Genomic DNA, 19,496 nt, shown 5'->3' on the forward strand with positions numbered 1-19,496 from the left:
CCAGGGCTTGAGTGGCCTGTAGAAGTTTTTAAGCAGAGGACATATGTGGTTGTACTTACATTTAGAGAAACTGTCTTGGTGGTTAGGTGGAGGAAAAGATAGGAAAAAGAAAAGACTGGGGAAAGGGCACTCCATTAGCTGACTATCAGCAGACTATAATCAAAAGATAATGAAGACCTGAAATGAGGTAGTGGCAATGAGATAAAGAGAACATATTTGAAAAATGAAAGGTAGAAATTGCAAGGTGAGGGTGATCAGTTAAATCAGTGACTGGGATTAGGGAAAGGGATGAGTTTAGGATGATGTCCAGACTTCCAGTTTAGAAGCTTTGTTGGACAACTGGTTCCATTAACACCCCTAGGGAATGCAGGAATAAGTGAATAAATAGATACATACATAAATCAATTAATAAAAGAAACTCAGTTTCAGACATGATAATTTTTTAAATCTGTGGAATAATCATATGGCTATACTTAACTGTCTCTCCACTGTGAAGCCTTTTCTCAACTCTCATGCCCTAAAAAAGCCAAATGCTTCCTCCATTATATGAGCTCTATTTCTCTGCATACTCCTATTGTACCCATTAACAATGATCACAATATATTTCAGTTACATTTATATATCTTTCTATATTACCTTCTATATTACCAGTTACTGGAGGCTGGAGATTATGTCTCACAGTAGGTCATTTTAAAATCACTCAGCCTCGGGCTAAAGTAATGATACAAAATAATAGCAAAGTAACTCTTTTCTGAGTTGTCCTCCTATCATGTATGTGGCCCCAAAAAGAGCCCTCTGTCTTCAAAAATGCGTTTCTAAGACATCATCCAAAAAGTTCCTTTTCCCAATTTCCATATGGTCCAGTGTGCTCCCAGCATATTTCCATATGCTCCCAATACTTTTTTGCCAGTCACCCCGTTTACTGCCAAGTAGCCTATTCATCTTCACAGCTGCTAGATAGCTACATTTTCTGGGGTACTGGGAAAAATCCGCAAGAGTAACTCATCTGTTTCTCTCTCCACATGCATCTCTTGTATTTTTCCCTATCTTACAGTGATAGCTTCTCCTGGGATTGAAAGCACTTGGATGTGGAAAGCGTATCACACTATAGCATATCTGAGTTTTGAAATATCGTGGTATAGGAGTTTGATCCTATTTGTTTGTTCACCACAGTACCAGTGAAGTCCTAAAGTAGACAAGTTGTAGAATGTGTACAAGTGGTATCATACACTCTTATCCCTCAAACTCAAGTTGTGGAAGACTTCTTAAATACCTCTTCTCAGGAGAGAGTTGTTTTAATTGTTTTCTAACTAGGTCTATACCTTTAACAGCTGCTTCCCATCTGCTGAGGCTGTGTGGACAGGGGCAAAACTAGCAGAAGCCGCTCATTACAGAGCAAGGGTGTGAGGAGGCTTTGACCATGTATCTCGCAAACTCAGAGAATTTCTCCAGGGCTGTTTACTTCATGTATACATTGAACTCATTCGTTCTTATCACACACCCTAGTTTGTTCCCATTTGGATTTTCTATCTTTGCTCATTCCATTCATACCGATGACTTGATCTGCCAACAATTACTTTCTGTTTCTTTGCCAGATGCTGCCTGTCATGCAAATACCCACAATTTCATGTTTGATGACAGCTTATGGACCAGCCCCACCACAGTGATTACTCCCAATTGACTTTAAAAAGGGGTTCATCTTTCTATCAGCCATTGCCATTCTGCCAGCCTCTGATTTTCCACCTTCAGAAGGATATAGGTGTCCTTCTGATTTTCATCATCCATCAATTCCCAAAGAGAATATACAGGTGTATTTTAAGACGTTCCTTTTATTCATTCCTTTTATTTCTTTTATTCGTTGTTGTAGCCTCAGTACTCTTACATGCTTAACACTAACTACAGTAAATGCTTGACAAAACCTAAGAGAGTAAAGTGTTTTTCATCGAGTCAGCCCAGCTGCTGGGCCAGTCTGAACTAGATTCCTAAACTGGGCTCTTTTCCTTGCCAGGTACCTCAAGGGCTCTACTTTTAACCTTTGTTTTAGATGCTTTCTCTACTTTTTCTCTATTTCTGGACACAGGTTTTCAAGTACTACAAACTCCTCCATGTGGCAGGAGACCTGTTGCTGAATTTACCTGTCTTGGCTGGGTTTTTGCAGTCTGATCCAAGCTGAATGTCTGCCTTATATTCCCTTCAACTGCAAACAATCAGAAGTCATAATTCATCAGACTGCCAGAACCTGTTTCTTATTAGTGAACTTTCAACGCTTTAAATCTGGGCTCATCTTCCGGCTTATTGCATGATGCCAGAATCTAATTATGCTTCACCTGCCATCCAAAGCCTTCCTATTGCCGGGTACTTGAATGCTTTCTCTTAGCCTGTCTCGCCACAGAAAAGCTGCTGATGACAAACTGCAATTGTAATGGTGTCATCACAGTTCAGGCACACGAAAATGGAGTTTGGCACCCATTGAGGATCTCGTCTTAGACATGTCCCTGCACCACATGAACTTGAAATTTCTGTGCATGTATCAAACCAAGGACACCATCAGTGGTATCTGGAACAGCTGCCAGCTGCCACTTTACGGTCTCAAGGTTACCCCTTGTAACTCTGCAACCATTTCAGCCCCCAACCAATCCTTGCTTAACAAGCACCCTTACTTCTTGCCAGCTCCAGCTGTAATTCTTGACAAATAACTTATGTAACTGACTGTGGCCTTGCATTTTTTGCCTGTATAAGCTTCCTTCATTTTGTAGTCCAGCAGAATACAATTCAATTGCTTCTTGAGTCTGCATCTCCTGGGCTCCAGTCCTAACAAATCCCAAATAAACACCTCTTTTTTTCAATCAGTTCTCTGATTCTGAAAATTTGATTAACATGATCATTGATTTGAACTTTTGTTATCTCTTCCCCACGCCGTGTCCTGCCTCAATTTATATCAAAGCTTAACTTCTAACAACACGAACTCTTACCCTTTAATGTTGAAAATCGGAGTTTTAGATAAAAGTCTTACGACTAAGCAACTAATCCCAGAGAAAAATTATAGACATTTTGGGGGATATTGTTTTATTTTGCTTTTGATACAGTGGGTTACAGTTCAACCTTCTTTTAGCTTTTCTATTTCCCCAGCTTCCATAAAGTTAGCGCTCACACACACATACACACACACACACACATACACACAATCCATACATACACATTTTACTTTGAAGTGGAGACAAAAAGTCAGTTTAAGTTAATGGATCCTGACTTTGAAAAGCACTTTGTCAATTTTCAGTGTCAAAGAGATGTCCTAGCTTCCTTGGGCAGTGCTGACTCATAGAACACAGATGTTAACTTTTATGAGCTCTGAAATTTGAACAAAACCCAAATTTATCATTGGTAAGCCTTACGAAAGGTTTCTCAGCAAACAATGGGGACACACACACACACACACACACACACACACAGCAGGCTGACTTAGAGTTTCCAATCCATTCTATTTAATTCTGATTTTGTTTTATTGCACTGTTCTCTACTTGGATATTATTTTCCAGAAACTAAATGTAAACATAATTTTTTGATTATCATAAAGGGGCTCACTTTTTAATGAAATGTGAATTTGCGTAAATCATGTAATGATGGAAACTTTATTTCCCTACCTGTAAAATTAGGTAGTGATACTGCCTAACGGCGGGGGTGGGGGGAACTCCCAGGGAGTCTTTACTGGAGGACGTTGGGCAAGGAACTGGGGCTGTTGCACGAAGTGCCCAGGTTTACATTATGTGCCTAATAAACAGCTTGGTTGTTTAAGCTAATGCTTTCTTCTATATTGGGTTTATCCTTATTTTTGTTGGCTTTATAACTTCAGAAATCAAACAGGGAGATAGGATAAAACTGAGGCATAGTAGGAACCTAAGGATTGTTGCATGAAAATCATTTCTTGTCTGTGCTTTATGCACACTGCAAAAACCAGATGGAGTCACGTGGCTGCCAGAAGGGCAAGAGAGGTGGAAGGGCAGCCTGAGCTCCCTGATATCCAAGGCTGGTGAGAGCAGCTGCAGAATAAGGGGATGCAGAGCCAAAGCCCACTGCTCTGAACCCACGAAAAACACAGTCATCCCCTAAATCTCCAAATACTGTTTGGGTGGAGAAAAGCGCCAGGTTGGAAATGAAGGACCTGACTAGGAGAAGCAGCAGAAATGCAGTCAAGAAATGACCTAATGGAAAGAAGGCAAAGCTGTGCATAAGGTTAAAAGACGCCACAACGAGCCCAGGTGCTTCTATTTCCATAAGGCGGGAATCGAAACCACCTGCGTGGCCCCGCCCAGCGTCCGTCACGTGGCCTGCACATTAAGTGGCGTCCTGGAGGCGACTGCAAGCCGCGGCTGAGACGCTTCCATACCTGCGGCCCCTCAGCTTGTGTATTGGTTCTCTTCGGACCCCAGCTCGCTGCGCTGCGCCTGTGGGTTGTGGCAGAGCCCGGGCAGCAGCACGGACGCCCCTGAGTTGAGACGGCCCTGCCCCTGGAGCGGGAGGGCAGGAAGGTGAGTGCGGGCCGCGGTGGGACCACGCGTACCGCCTTGTGCCAGCTGACTCCTGGGCCCTCTCCGGTGGCCGTTTGGTTTCGTCCCTATCCCAGTTCTCCCCGACTCTGAAGGAAATGATTTGTTTGGTGGTGAAGGTGGCTTTTCTCGAATTTCGGCATCCACGTTTTGAGCGTCCTGCAAACCCCATTTCCCTGCATGCTACCAGTGCTAGTTTTTTGTGATTTTTGAATGTTACAGTGGATTAAAATTCGTGAAATTGGAGCCCACCCTTGCGGTAAGCGGAGATATTTGCGCCTTCTGTGAGCAGGGTTTATGACCTCTTGTTCCATTTCTGTGGAATCTTGTTTTAGGCATCCGGTGAAGTGTGGAAGCCCGTGAGCTTGAGATCCCTGTTAGCGTTTATTGAATGATGGCTCCGTGCCTGGGACTCTTCTGGGTCCTGCCCCGGGATTCAGGGACTTTTGAATGTTAATAGCAGTGCCTTTTCCCAATTGAGTAAAAGGGCCTAGAGTGGCGGGGCGGGGAGACCTGGAGGTCTTCTCTTGTATGTAAGGAACATCGAAAATTATTCTCATTTGTTAGATGCACACAGTTACTAACTAAGGTATGCTTGTGGGGAAAAAAGTGCTTTGAATTTTAATACAGGATGTTTTTGCTCAGAGTTCACAAAGTATACTTCTTTTGTATGCTTACATACTTAAAAAATGAATTGTAACTCTATTAAAAATGGAGGCCATTATATTTTTAAGTGTCAAACTTTCTTCTAGATGTATTTATGGCAGTTAAAAAAAACAAAACCTGTGTTTGACTTGGAATATTGTTCTAGATCCAGTTAATTCTAACTAAATGAAAAGTTTCTAGAAATATTACGAAGACACAGTTACCTAACATCCAGTACTAAACAAGCTGCAGCATATGGAACTTTAGCCAAATACATTAAAAAACATCAGTTACATGTTAATGTAATCTATTTTTGTTTTTGGCTGTCATATTAGTTAACATTAGCTACTTAAGTGTGACAAACCTCATGAATCAGCCAGGAGGCAGAGCCTGATCAATAGCCCGGTTTCTTGTCTTAATTAATATGAAAAGAAATATGTTTCGTGTCACGAGGATGCTTTGAGTATGCCAGTCAACTATAAACTAGTAGATAGTGTTTATTGCAGCTGCAGTTGCTTGATGGGTATTATTAGCTGAAGAACCATTCTAGAAAAGAAACTGTGAAAAACATTATAAAAAAATTACGTATTTCACTTTTCAGTATATGTTCTGGTTACTATGGAACTGGCAACCAGCCCTGGAAGCAGTTAATTTTTCAGAAACACATTCTGGAGTCTGGTGGTACATTATCAACAATCATAGAACTAACTGCCCTAATATTTAGTCACTCATTTAAAATGATTTTAAAAAAAATATTTCATAATATACCTTGTCTAAAGTAGTATTGATATGCTGGGTATGTAATATAATTCAGAAGCCAGACAAACTAGAGATTTCATTGGGACAACAAACCCTTCCTTACTATTAGGAGTAAACAATTTAGGTAAATGAAGGAAAAAAATTAAGCGTTATGGCCACAAAGAGATGCCCTCCGGTGTTACATATTACTTCTAAATTATTTGTTAACATTACTAGTCAATAACAGCCGTAGGAACAGTGATACAATCATTCACGTATTGTGTCTGTGATTTCTTATGAGCTACATAGCAAACTTGTCAAATAGTTGTGAGGTGGGATGATGATCTCCATTTTATAAGTAATAAAATATATTAAGATAATTTAAGGCATTTATCCCAAAGTGAAACAGTGTTCAGCAACTTGTAAGTAGTGAAATAAGTGTGTATAACTTTGCAAGGCTATGTTTTGTCTGCTATGAAGCCAGTGGTCGAAGTGCATATAAAGGGGGCCGGTTTTGAGGAAAAGACACAGAAGCTGTTTACATGATACGCATTGAAACCCGAAGTATTGGATGAAGCCTAATAATAACAGTGTCACTGAGATAAATTCAATCTGCTTCCTCCTTTCACATCCCCAAACTTGGTATATTTATTCAAGAGTGAAAGGAACACATTTAGTGAACACATTCTATGTGCTAGCCATACTTTCTGACAGTTTTAGCTATTTAATTTAATCTGAAAAAAAAGTCCTTAAGGTAGATTTAATTTTAATTAAATTCAAAATATAAAATATGTGCAAGTAGATTTTACTATTTTCAGATAATTGGTACTAGAAAGGGGCAAAATAAGAGGAATGAAATGCCATAGTAATTAGCAGTAGTAAGCTTGCATTGGGACTTTATATTAAGCATCAAAAATTTAAAAATAACACTTATCTGCCTTACATACAATAAAGTATAGATTATAATTTTTACCTTATATTAAACTTTATAATAAAATAGGTTTCACTTTTATATTGGGCATAATTGTTTTGAAAAAATATTTCATACGAAGGTATATTTAATATATATTGATGTATTTAATATCATATTTGACTTGCAAATTAAGACCTAAAGATAACTTGTTTGCAAAAATATTCTTAGGAAAGTTTTCAGTTTTTTTTAAAGTCCTTCCTTAATCCTATGATTTGTAAGTAATCCTGTTTTGAAGCACAAGTACTACTACTATTTTTGTGATGTTTTCTTTTTCAAACATTATCCTATCTAATGCTGAGACATCCTTCTTTAATGCCTCTGGGTTTAATATGAGTAGTTAGCTTAATTTTAATAAAACTTATCACATTTTGTACTTTTTGGTTCCTTAGAAAATTTTCTTTGCAAATTATTTGAATGGATTTTTTGTTGCAAATCAGTCACTCAACAGTAATTGAGTTCTTACTACAAATTACGTGTCTGACACTGTTCTAGGTTCAGGGATGAAAAAGCACAGACTTTTTTAACCACGTGGAGCATGTATTTTATTGGGGGAAAACAAATAAGAATTAATCATTTATATGACACTCAGATAATGATTATTGCTGTACAAAAGTATTATGGTAATATGATAGAAATTGACTAGGGGTAGGTGGGACTGCTGCTTTAGCTGAGAGGTTCGGGAATGATCTGTTGAGCTTACCGCTGAAATGACGTGAGTGAGTCATTTGAGGATACTGAGAAGATCATTCTAAATAGAGACTAGCAAGTACAAAAGCGTTGGATGGGAACATGGTTGGTGTGCTTGATGAGCAGGATAAGGTCAAGTGTAGGTGGAGTGTACAGAAAGGGAGGTTGGGGAGATTAGGTACCTGGTTAGGTAGAGTAAGGTTGATCATATTAGTGAGTTTGGATTGTATGCTCATTGAAATAAAAAAGTTTCAGAGGGTTTTTATTGGGGAAGGGTGGGATCTATTGTTAAAAGGATTACTTGGGCCAATATGTAGGAGAAAAAAATGGTAACAGGGAGGGTAATTAGAAGACAATTAAGTTAGGAGTGAGATTATAGCAAAATGGCTAAGTATTGTAGCAGGATATGCAATATGATATGGTTATATTCAGGACATATTTGAAAAGTAGAGCTAATAGGATATAATAATAGATTATAATACAGAATGAGAAAAAAAGGAGAATCAAGGAATATTCCTAGGTTTATGGGAAGAGAAACTCACTGCCTGATATTTCCATTTACTGAAGTGAGAAGGCTTGGTTATAGGTTAAAAGTAAGGACTAATATTTCTATTTGGTAAGGTTGAGTTGGATGTAAGTATTAGACCTCCAAGCAGAGAAAGTTGGTAGATAGTTGGCTATAAAGGAAGGCTAGAGCTATAAATATGAAATCAGTTACCAGCATATAGGTGACATTTTAAAACATGTAGATGATGGGGATAAATGAAAGGAAATGATCTTCTGTGGCTGCTAAAATCATTGGGTGAAAGACAGAGAAATGTTATGGTGGTTGGATAAGATGGGAACCAGCTGATCAATTTTAACTGCTTAAAGAGATACACATGATGTATCTCTTGACTTGAAATGCATAGCAACTGAAAATAAATGGCACCATCTGTGAAATGTCCCTGTCTATAAATTTAACATGAATTTCATCATATTTCTATGTCTAATTAAGTTTATAGAAAGCATTGAGGTTGAGAGCATGTTGGCACCATGGGGATGCAATTAGCCAAGTAGAGGATGTTGGAAATTCTACAGGACTAAGGACTGGTTTCCTCAAGAAGTGAATTGGGGAAATAAAGGAGAAAGATCTGTTCTAGAGTAAAAGAAATTTAAAAGCTATGTAAAAAATTTAGCCCATGACATTTATTAGGACCCTGATTTAAACAAAGCAAATGTAAAAAGACATTTATTGAAATGGGATAATCAGGGAGATTTTAACACTGACTGGATATGAGAAAAAATAATTGTTTTATGGCTATGCTTTAAAAACCACTATGGATTATTTAAAGGGGAAATAATATATGCCTTGTTAAAATGGTTCAGCTTGGGATGGGTGGATAATAGGCCTTATAAATGAACCAAGATTCATTATATGTTGTTTGCTATGCACCTGAGTTATAAAAAATGAGATTTGTGAATCTTTTATCTATGTCTGAAGATTTCCATAATAAACATGTTTATACCTAAACAAACAAAAGAGTAAATATATAAAATGTAAAGAATAAAGCCATGAACAAACTAAGGAGAGCGTGTAGATAGAGGAAAGCGTTGAGAAGACAACTTTAGAGGAGCTCCAAAACTTAAGGATTGGATAGAAGAGGGGAGTCTGCAAAGAAGACTGAGAAGGACTGTTCAGGGATGTTGGAAGAAACTGACAAATGCCATGTCATGACATCTAGAGGGATATATATGTATTTCTATATTTTTAAATATATATATCTGAAAACACAGAAAAAAATTAACAAGATGAAGCGATTAGTCAGGAGTGTAAAATGCTGCTGTGAGCTGCGTTAGAATGGCAACTGAAAGTTCACTTTTAGAACAAGCAAGATATTGGTAACTTGGGTTACTTTTACGACCAATTTCAGTGTGTTATAGAAATCAGAACATGAATGTAGTGGTTTGGAAGGGAATGGGAGATGAGAAAGGGGAGGCCATGATATAGGTAACTTTTAAAGGGAATTGAACTGAGAAATGGGGAGACAATGGGATTGCGATATGTGATCAAGAATTTTTGTTTTTTTTAAATTTGCATGATAGCAGAGCATGTTTTCATACCCACAAAATACTGCAGTAGAATAGAAGGAAATTGCTGATAGGGTAAAGATGGGGAGAATTACAGGGAAGATGGAAAGGATGGGATCCTTCATGTAAATAAAGCCATGATCCATAATAGGAGCAGAAGTATTTCTGTGTTCACAGAACAGAAGGGAAGGCAGCACAGGTAGGTACAGATTTGGCGGTGGAAACAAGAAAATCACTTGTATGTAATGACAACTTTTTGTCCGTGAAGTATGATTGAGTTGCAGACTAGACTTCGCAGGAGAGAAGATGGGAAATTGCTATATCCAAAAATGGAAAATCAATTTATATGTAACACATTGTGATCATCAGTGTTTAGTGCCTAGTTGAGATTGGTGGCTACAGATTTAAAGCAAACCCGTCAGTAATGGTTGTTTGATTTTCTCCAGAAATGCTTAGTTGGTTATAAACAGGGAGTAAGTCTGCAGTTCGGATCAAACAGGTTTGGTATTTTCTTCTACTACAGCGAATGCAGTAGTAGAAGAGAGAGAGGCAAGGAAGTTAGGGATATTTGCAAGGATGTGGTTACCATGTGGTGATGGATTGGCAGGTTGAGAGAGGTTGAACAACTGTTGGCATGGCCACACTGGGGTAAGTGAACTGGAAGGGTAACAGATGGAGATTAGAAAATGGGAATATCAAAAAGTGCAATTTAAGGGGTAGTGCTGCTGTTGAAGATAAATTCAACCTAATAAAGAACTGAGTAGGTAAGTGAAATTAGATTGAGGAAAATTTATTTGAACTAAGAAAACCAAGATACTGGAAGAGCAGCGTTTTGAATTCATCATTTACATGGACATTGATGTAACTAAAAAAGGTGACAGAAGTGGTAGCCAGAGAAGACACATTGGCTGGAGATAGCGACATGTTTTCAAAGACCTGAGTTTTTTGAAGGAGGAAAGAGATGAAAAAGTCTCAAAGTACGAAAAAAAAAAAGGGGGCGGGGAGCAAGAATGCCATGTACCATATAAAACCTCTCTAAATCCTGAGGGGGTTGGAGGGAAAAAAAAGCAGTTTCCTTCAGCCTACATGTGAGTGGACTGCAAAGGAACATTATGTGCTCAGTGTAAAGCCAGGTGCCCCTTGGAATAAGAAGATAAAGAGAAGCAATATAGAGTGTAGAGATTTTTGAAAATACAGTGTGGGAGTTTGATAAGACAGACTTTGGATTCCAGAGGGCTTGTTGAAAGAGAAAGGAAAAGTGGGAAGGGTGGGAGCTGGGATCAAATAAAGAGATATATTGAACAATGTGGGGTTCGCCATTCCTGAAAATTTGAGTCACCTGGGATGATTGTGCCTCTGATGGTCAATGAATGAGATTGAAAGGTTTGATGGGATTGGATCACACTTTCTTTAGGAAGAAAGAGAAGTAGCTAAATACAGTTGCCATGGCTTTTGATACAGTAATTTTAAGAACAAATGAGAAAATAAGAAGTTCTTGGGCAGCTGTTCAGTTTCACCAGGTTTGTTTTCAGAATGAAAATGAGAGTAAAACTTGATTTCTGTATTCTTCATGGCTTTATACCATTGATTTCAGCAAAGCATTTTGTTTATCTGAAACCTATATAATTCCTCCTCGCCTGTTTGTTACTTATTTCTACCGTTTTTTTATTCCATCTGTTTATTGTGTTTCACAGCCTTGAACCTTGCTTAGCTATTGCTTTTCCTTATTTGTCGTATTGTCAGCAGATGCTGTGATGTCTGTGTTGTTGAAAAATGGGATCAAGTAGAGTATCACTCCTATGCTGTTACCTCAGGAGAGCTGTGTGATATTCGGTGTGTAGAGGAACAAAATGTCAAGATGGTGGACCAGGGAATGTGGTAGGCAGATGTTTTCTAACCTTTGACTTGGTACTAATCGCATGTGAAGGGGTCCAGATAAATTTGCTTTTGATATAAAAACAATATACATATGTATGTATACATATATATGTATATATCAGCATATTTACCTATATGCCATATAATTTAAAACAAATCTTTAGGTGACTTCCAACAGCATTTACTGTATAATAGGAACAAAATGAAATTTGGATACAGTAATACATAGTTATTAAATACGGCTAAATATTTAACTTGAAACTTTAAGACATACAGGATAGTCAAATGCATTCATTCATAATATCCTTAAAATAAGCTTTGTAATGAGTTTTTACCCCAATGACTGTTTCATATGCAGAGAACGTAAAATCAAAGCATAATTAAATGCAAGCAAAAATAATGAGGTTCAAATATACATACATATTTTTAATGGCCTCATATAATTTATCAGTAAATCCCAGATTATGTAAAGATTATCTACATGAACATTGTAATACAGGTTGTTTTGTATATTACTTATATAGAAAAGTCTTATATGTCCATGTGGAGTATATTTATTTTAACTTTTGAAGAAAACTAAACTTGTGAAGATTATTTCAATGACTAATAGAGACACAGTACCAAAATTTTATGTAGTTGGTTTCTTATGTTAAAATAATCGTTTATAGTGAGTGAAAAAATTATTTTACTATGTATGAAATTAAGATACTCCTTTTTCAAACACGCAGTTTTGAGTTGTCTATCCATATTATTTTATCCAGTTCACCATTTGCTGAATAGTTCGTGTTATGAAATGGGTGGAAGTTAGAGGTTTATTTTACAGTTATAAAAGGAAGTATGTCTTCTATTCAAAGATAAACAGTTTGTATTTGGTCAAAACTGTAATCCAGACTTCTTGTATCATTTTCTACCCAATGTAGTATCATAATCAGAAAAGTTCAATATCATGTTGGTGAGGAAAAGTTGTCCAATATGTATGCTGAATTCAGTAAAAATTACCATGTTAAGAATTCAAATAAAATATATTTTATTATAGGTGAAAATAATTACATAAATCCAAACTAGAAAGTTGATATGATTTTTAGTTTTTATAAAGTTGACAGAAATATACTTTCTGTGAGCTATAAATATCTCGTCATATAATAATATTAAAAATGATTTCTTTGAACTTTAGGAGGGGTTTACTACACTACAGAAACAATGTAAAATGCCAAAATTTATTTAGATATTATCACAGTAATCCAATTGCTTTTTAAATATTTCTTATAGAAAAACTAATGCCTTTTCCATTTTACTTTGTTTACTTAGGTTTACCAAAGACTTCATTGCTAACTAATCTTTGAATGTGGTGCTTCAATAGATACTTAAAAATAATTCCCTAATATTTCTTAAACCACATACTGAAATTCTAATTTTAAATATTTAAAAAAACAGTGAGACTATTTTAGAAGTTTAGATTTTCTTATGTATAAATATGGCACTACAGACGTATACCCATTTCTGGTAAAATCAATAGCATTAAGAAAATTTGCTTTAAGCTTGTAAGCAGCCTGTAGAAATCTAAATTGCCCTAAAATTTTATTTTCCCAAAATCTTAGAATTATAAATAATTTATTTAAAGATTATCTGTTTCTTTCTAGTATTTTATCTTTAATCTCTTTTTTCTGAATGTATATTTTGCCTCTATAAACCAAAAGTGTTTTTTATTCATATTGCAATTCAGGTGCAAAAGCAGGTCAGATAGTTCACATATTTATTCATTAAATGCTTTCAAATTCTTGGCAGCACAAAATATCAGTGAATACATAGAGTCACAGACTGCCTCATTTCTCTACTGTTTAATTTAAGTGCATTATTTGGTTTATTCTTTTGTAACAGCTTTTGTAACAACTTATATTTAGAAGGTTTATGCACATATTTCCTGGAGGAATTATTTGATTCAGTAAACCAATTTTGCTGGATTCCCTTAGAGAACACATTTCCAGCTTTGGAATAGACTTGCAGAAGTCATGTATAGGTCAGATAGACTTTTTTTTTTTTCTTTGCGTAAAATGGCTTTACAATGTTGTGCTAGTTTCCACTGTACAATGAAGTGAATCAGCTATATGTATACCTATATCCCCTCCCTCGTGGACCTCCTTCCCACCCCCCTGCATCTCACCCATCTAGGTTGTCACAGAGCAGATAGACTTTTTTTTTTTTTAAACGTCTTTATTGGAGTATAATTGCTTTACAATGATGTGTTAGTTTCTGCTTTATAACAAAGTGAATCAGTTATACATATATCCCCATATCTCTTCCCTCTTGCATCTCCCTCCCTCCCACCCTCCCTATCCCACCCCTCCAGGAGGTCACAAAGCACCGAGCTGATCTCCCTGTGCTATGCGGCTGCTTCCCACTAGCTCTATTTTACATTTGGTAGTGTATATATGTCCATGCCACTCTCTCATATTGTCACAGCTTACCCTTCCCGCTCCCCATATCCTCAAGTCCATTCTCTAGTAGGTCTGTGTCTTTATTCCCATCTTACCCCTAGGTTATTCATGACATTTTTTTTTCTTAGATTCCATATGTATGTGTTAGCATACAGTATTTGTTTTTCTCTTTCTGACTTCACTCTGTAGGACAGACTCTAGGTCCATCCACCTCACTACAAATAACTCAATTTCGTTTCTTTTTATGGCTGAGTAATATTCCATTGTATATATGTGCCACATCTTCTTTATCCATTCATCTGTTGATGGACACTTAGGTTGCTGCCATGTCCTGGCTATTGTAAATAGAGCTGCAGTGAACATTGTGGTACATGATTCTTTTTGAATTATGGTTTTCTCAGGGTATATGCCCAGTAGTGGGATTGCTGGGTCGTATGGTAGTTCTATTTTTAGTTTTTTAAGGAACCTCCATACTGTTCTCCATAGTAGCTGTATCAATTTACATTCCCACCAACAGTGCAAGAGGGTTCCCTTTTCTCCACACCCTCTCCAACATTTGTTGTTTGTAGATTTTTTGATGATGGCCATTCTGACTGGTGTGAGATGATATCTCATTGTAGTTTTGATTTGCATTTCTCTGATGATTACTGATGTTGAGCATTCTTTCATGTGTTGTTGGCAATCTGTATATCTTCTTTGGAAAAATATGTATTTAGGTCTTCTGCCGATTTTTGGATTGGGTTCTTTGTTTTTTTGATATTGCAAAAAAAGGAGTATCAGAACATTGTGACAAATGAAAAAGGATTATTAGTGACTTATAATAAATGTGAAATCAGCGTGTTCAACACATGACCATTTTGCTGAAGTTTCTGTTCTAAGCACAGTGTAACTTATGTCGAGTGGTGAGAGAGGCTACATGATGAGCATATGTTAATTAAAAGAGGACTCACATTTCCAGAAATTTTAGGGACTGTCATTACAATTAGACTTAAGGGAGTCAAGGAATCAATTGGTAAAACAGGTAGCAATACAGGGGAAGTAAGCCTGAGAGAATTGATTAGCATGATTGTATACACCTGCATTGTAATGTTCTGGAAACTTTTACAGACTCTGTAGAAGTTAACCAAATTTTGTCTTTTATAACTCATAAAATACCTCAAAACTGAGTTAAATTGTAAAATTAATTTAAAATTTTCTTTAATTTTTTTAAGCTATACAAAAGCATAAACTGTGAGCTCCCTCCGGCATTCCAACATACCCAAAGCTCATACTATATTTTCCCTGCCCAAGCTCTGGAATTAACCACTTATCCAATGAGCTCTGGCTCCTTTTACTGGTAAATGGAATATAGAAACCAAGATCTGGGTACTGGAGTGACACTATTTATGGGCCCTCTTAGTGGAGAGAACTAGGGAATGTATGTAGTAACCCATGCATATATACACATTTATATTTCTGTATATGTGTTAACACTCCCCAATAACGTATGATAAGAATTCATGATGATGCCTCTGACTTAAATCAAGAACCAGAAGTCAGACTTTAGTGTATAATTTTAATTTAATTCCACATCTTATGTAGATACAGATATGGACATACATATATGAGTAATCACTGAAGGAACGTAAATCAAAGCTGTAGTTTAAAAAATAAATAGGGAAAAAGGTGGGGTGAGAGAGAGTAGGATGTATAAAACCTTACCAGTTCAAATGAAGGAGGGAATGAGGAAAATTGAGAAAAAAATACATTTAAAAATATATTCAATTTTACTTATTTTCCATTTTTAATGAAGATTAGATATTATACCTGGCTACAACCATATCCTCTAAAGGAAGTGAAAATTTAACTATTTCACCAGTTCTGCTTTTCCTCACAAAAATTAATGTATAAGAAGCTTTGACATTCATGCAGGTGATTGTATTGATGTTAACAATTCAAAGAGCAGGTGAAGCTGCAGAGCTTCAAAATCTAACATTTGTAATTAGGAAAAATTGTATGTCGTTTCATGAGAATAATATAACAAACAACTAAGCAACACAAAGAATGTAAAATAGATAAATTCATAAATCAATCTCACACAGAAAGATTTACCACATCAAACTATAAAGAAGAAAATAATATCTTAAAGTGAAATCCTCACTTTAAAATTTAACACTTATTCATTGACACAAACAAAAGAAGCACATAGTAAACAAGAAATTAGAACTTGCTTAACCTCATAAAATGTCTCAAAACTGAATGTACAGCTCTAAGTCAGAGTACAAAGTTATGTGAAATGAAAGTGGGACAAAGAAAACTTGTTCAAGTTAAGTGATTGTAGAAAATATAAAACAAAATAAAAACATTTTACTAATGGCAGACTTTTTTTTTTTGAAAAACTATTTGGAAGAAGGGATGAAATACCTAAAAAGGGCTTACTAATAACACCATTCTATCAGACATGAGAAATCTATGAAAACCATAGTGATAATATATATCAACAATAACCAACAGGAAGAAATAGTTTGAAAAATATTTCTCTCAAAAGCAAAACAAACTTATAAGATATATAGAAGTAATCTAAGGGCTTCCCTGGTGGCGCAGTGGTTGAGAGTCCCCTGCCGATGCAGGGGACGTGGGTTCGTGCCTCGGTCCGGGAGGATCCCACATGCCGCGGAGCGGCTGGGCCCGTGAGCTATGGCTGCTGAGCCTGCGCGTCCGGAGCCTGTGCTCCGCAACGGGAGAGGCCAGAACAGTGAGAGGCCCGCGTACTGCAAAAAAAAAAAAAAAAAAAAAAAAGGTAATCTAAGAAAGACTGTGCAACATTTCTAGGTAGGAAGTTACAAAATACTGTTGAATGCTATAAAAAAGGACCTAAATAAATAATGAAGTAAAGTCCATGGATGTGAGGGCTTAGTATCTTTTTAAAGTATCAATTATTTGTGAATTAATCTATAAATATTAAGAAACTCCAATTATGATACCACAGTGTTTTTTATGTGCACATTGAAAAGCTGACTCTAAATTCATATAGTGTATGTTGTATGTAAGAATATCCAAGCCGCTTGTACAAAAGGAAAACAAATAGCCGCATACCAATATTTCTTACATATTTCCAGCAATTAAAACAGTGGTGTATTGATACCTTATATTTGCCCCACCAAATATACTCTCAGTCACTTTCCACATTTCTTACAGTTATGCTCTACATCAGTGCCTTCCTTGACTCTTATCTTCCAGTTGAATTTAATCAGTGGAAGGATCAGCAAGAGATCAGAGTGAGGGCAGAGAATGAGGTAGGGACATTTACTTCTAGCTCCTTTCTTCCCACATTACCAAAGATTGGCTCTGTCTCTCTACCAAAAAGTGACCCGCTTCTACTACTGTAATTATTCTTTCTGGAACCAGAAGAAGCCTGGTATGCAAATGGCTGTATGGGACAAGCCAAGCCCCCACTGTTTCTGACTTCTGCTAATGTACATATAATTTCTATGTGGATGAGAAATAAACATTTGTGTTCCCCCACTGAGATTTCGGGTAGTATGTTATAGCAGTTAATTCTTGTTTAGTTGACCTTTTCAGAGCAGTTAGCACTGTTGGTCTTGCTCTCGTTCTTAAAACAGTTTTGTTCCTTGGATTCTGGGAGTAATCACTCCTAGAGATCAGTGCTGCTTTTGCTTCTTCTCTTCCTGTGTCTGCCTTTGAAATGCCATGATGTCCCAAGGTTCCATGTACTTTTTTTTTTTCCCTATTTGGTGATTTTATCCAGACTTCTGGTTTTAAAAATCCTCTCTGTACTTATGACACACAACATTTATTTAGAAACTCATCCTTTCTCTCACTATCTTGTGACTATCCCATTTCCTGACACATGTATTTTTCCCTGGATATCTAATATGCATTTCAGACCTAACATATCCAAGTCCAAAGTTTTGTTTCCCATATCATCTCCATGAATCTTTTTCACTGCCCAGTCTTTTTGAAGTCTATGGGATTACCAGTCCATGAGTTGCTCATACTAAAATATTGTAATCATTTTTGATTTTTCTCTCAAATGCTGTATCTAATATATAAGGGAATTTTTTATACTTTATTTTTGAATTATTCAGCAAATGTGACATATTGTCTCAACTGTAATCACTAAAATTCCAGTCCAAGCCATTTTTATCTGTTGTTTGAACTAGTCCAAAACTCTATCAGGCAGTCTCCGATTCCTTTTTTTCCAACTCCCTCTTAATAGCTAGACTGTTTCTTTTTAAAATGACTGTCATCCTTCTACCTAAAAATCTCTGCATGGTGTCTCAACCATATTTAGAACAACATCCATTGTTCTTATCAAGGTTCCCCATAAGGACCTAGTTGACCTGGGTAACTCTGTGTCCTCATGTCTGACTTTTCATTTTCTTGTTCAGATGTCCTGGCCTTCCCTCCCCTCCTCCACAAAATGTGCTTATCACATATTCTCCCTAAGATTTACACCTGACTTCCCCTCAGGTTAGAAAGCTCACGTCCAGATATTCATATGGCTGTATTTCACCTTACTTAGTTCTCTGCTCAAATATCATCTTTATACAGGCCTTCCCTGGCAACCCTACCCAAAAAAGTATCCCTACTTTCCTAAAACTCTCACCTTACAGTGTTATTTTTCCTGGGCAGCATTTTTTTTTTTTTTAACTACCGGCAATCATATTGTATGATAGCTTTTTATTTGATTTGTATTTTCCCTTCCACTTGAATATAAGCTCTGTAACCTCAGGTGCTTTTTCTATTGCATTCATTATTCAATACTGAGGCCCTAAGTTAGAACGATGCCTCGGGACATAAGGCACTAAAAATAAACAAAATCCAACTCCTCTTTAACAAAATAATGCAGAAAGAGAAGTTTCCTCAGTTTAATAAGTGATACCGAATAGTAATTGGGGCTAATCTTAATTGAAGAGCTACATCAGGTACCTGGATTATAATTAAATAATGAAATCCTCTTCTACTTTCATTCTGCTTTACTTGAAAGTGCTATATTTTTCAAGTTCCTCCAAGTTGAAACTTGTACACATTTAGAAACCATCTTGGTTCATGAGGAGATTCAGGTTATTTGTGGTGACAGCTTGCCTCTCTAATTCCATTCCCTCTATTACCAGACCATGAGTTGAGCATACATTGTCTTTCACCAGAATCAATATCTTATCTATTCACCTCCTTGGAATGAGCTTTCATTATCCAGGTAGTTTTAGATAGATGACTTGCAACTTTTATTACCTTTAGTATTGCCTGCTAGGATATATTGGGAACCCTGTATAACGGGTATAGGCATACATCAGACTGGGTCACCTTGAGATAAAATCGATGGGGAAGAAAATAACAATTGAGAACTTCTGAGTTTAACACTCATTATCAGAGCAACATAGTGTATAACTTGTGAAAAAAACAAGCAAATGGTAAACTCTCTAAAGCACGGTGATCTAAACTCCTGCAGGGTTTAATTCATATAATGAGACCTTTTTATAGTACTTCTGCAAACTTGAAGTTTCTATGGAGTCTTGATGCTCA

Source organism: Phocoena phocoena, chromosome 9 (genome assembly GCF_963924675.1).
Source record: "Phocoena phocoena chromosome 9, mPhoPho1.1, whole genome shotgun sequence".
NCBI classification, from domain to species: Eukaryota; Metazoa; Chordata; class Mammalia; order Artiodactyla; family Phocoenidae; genus Phocoena; species Phocoena phocoena.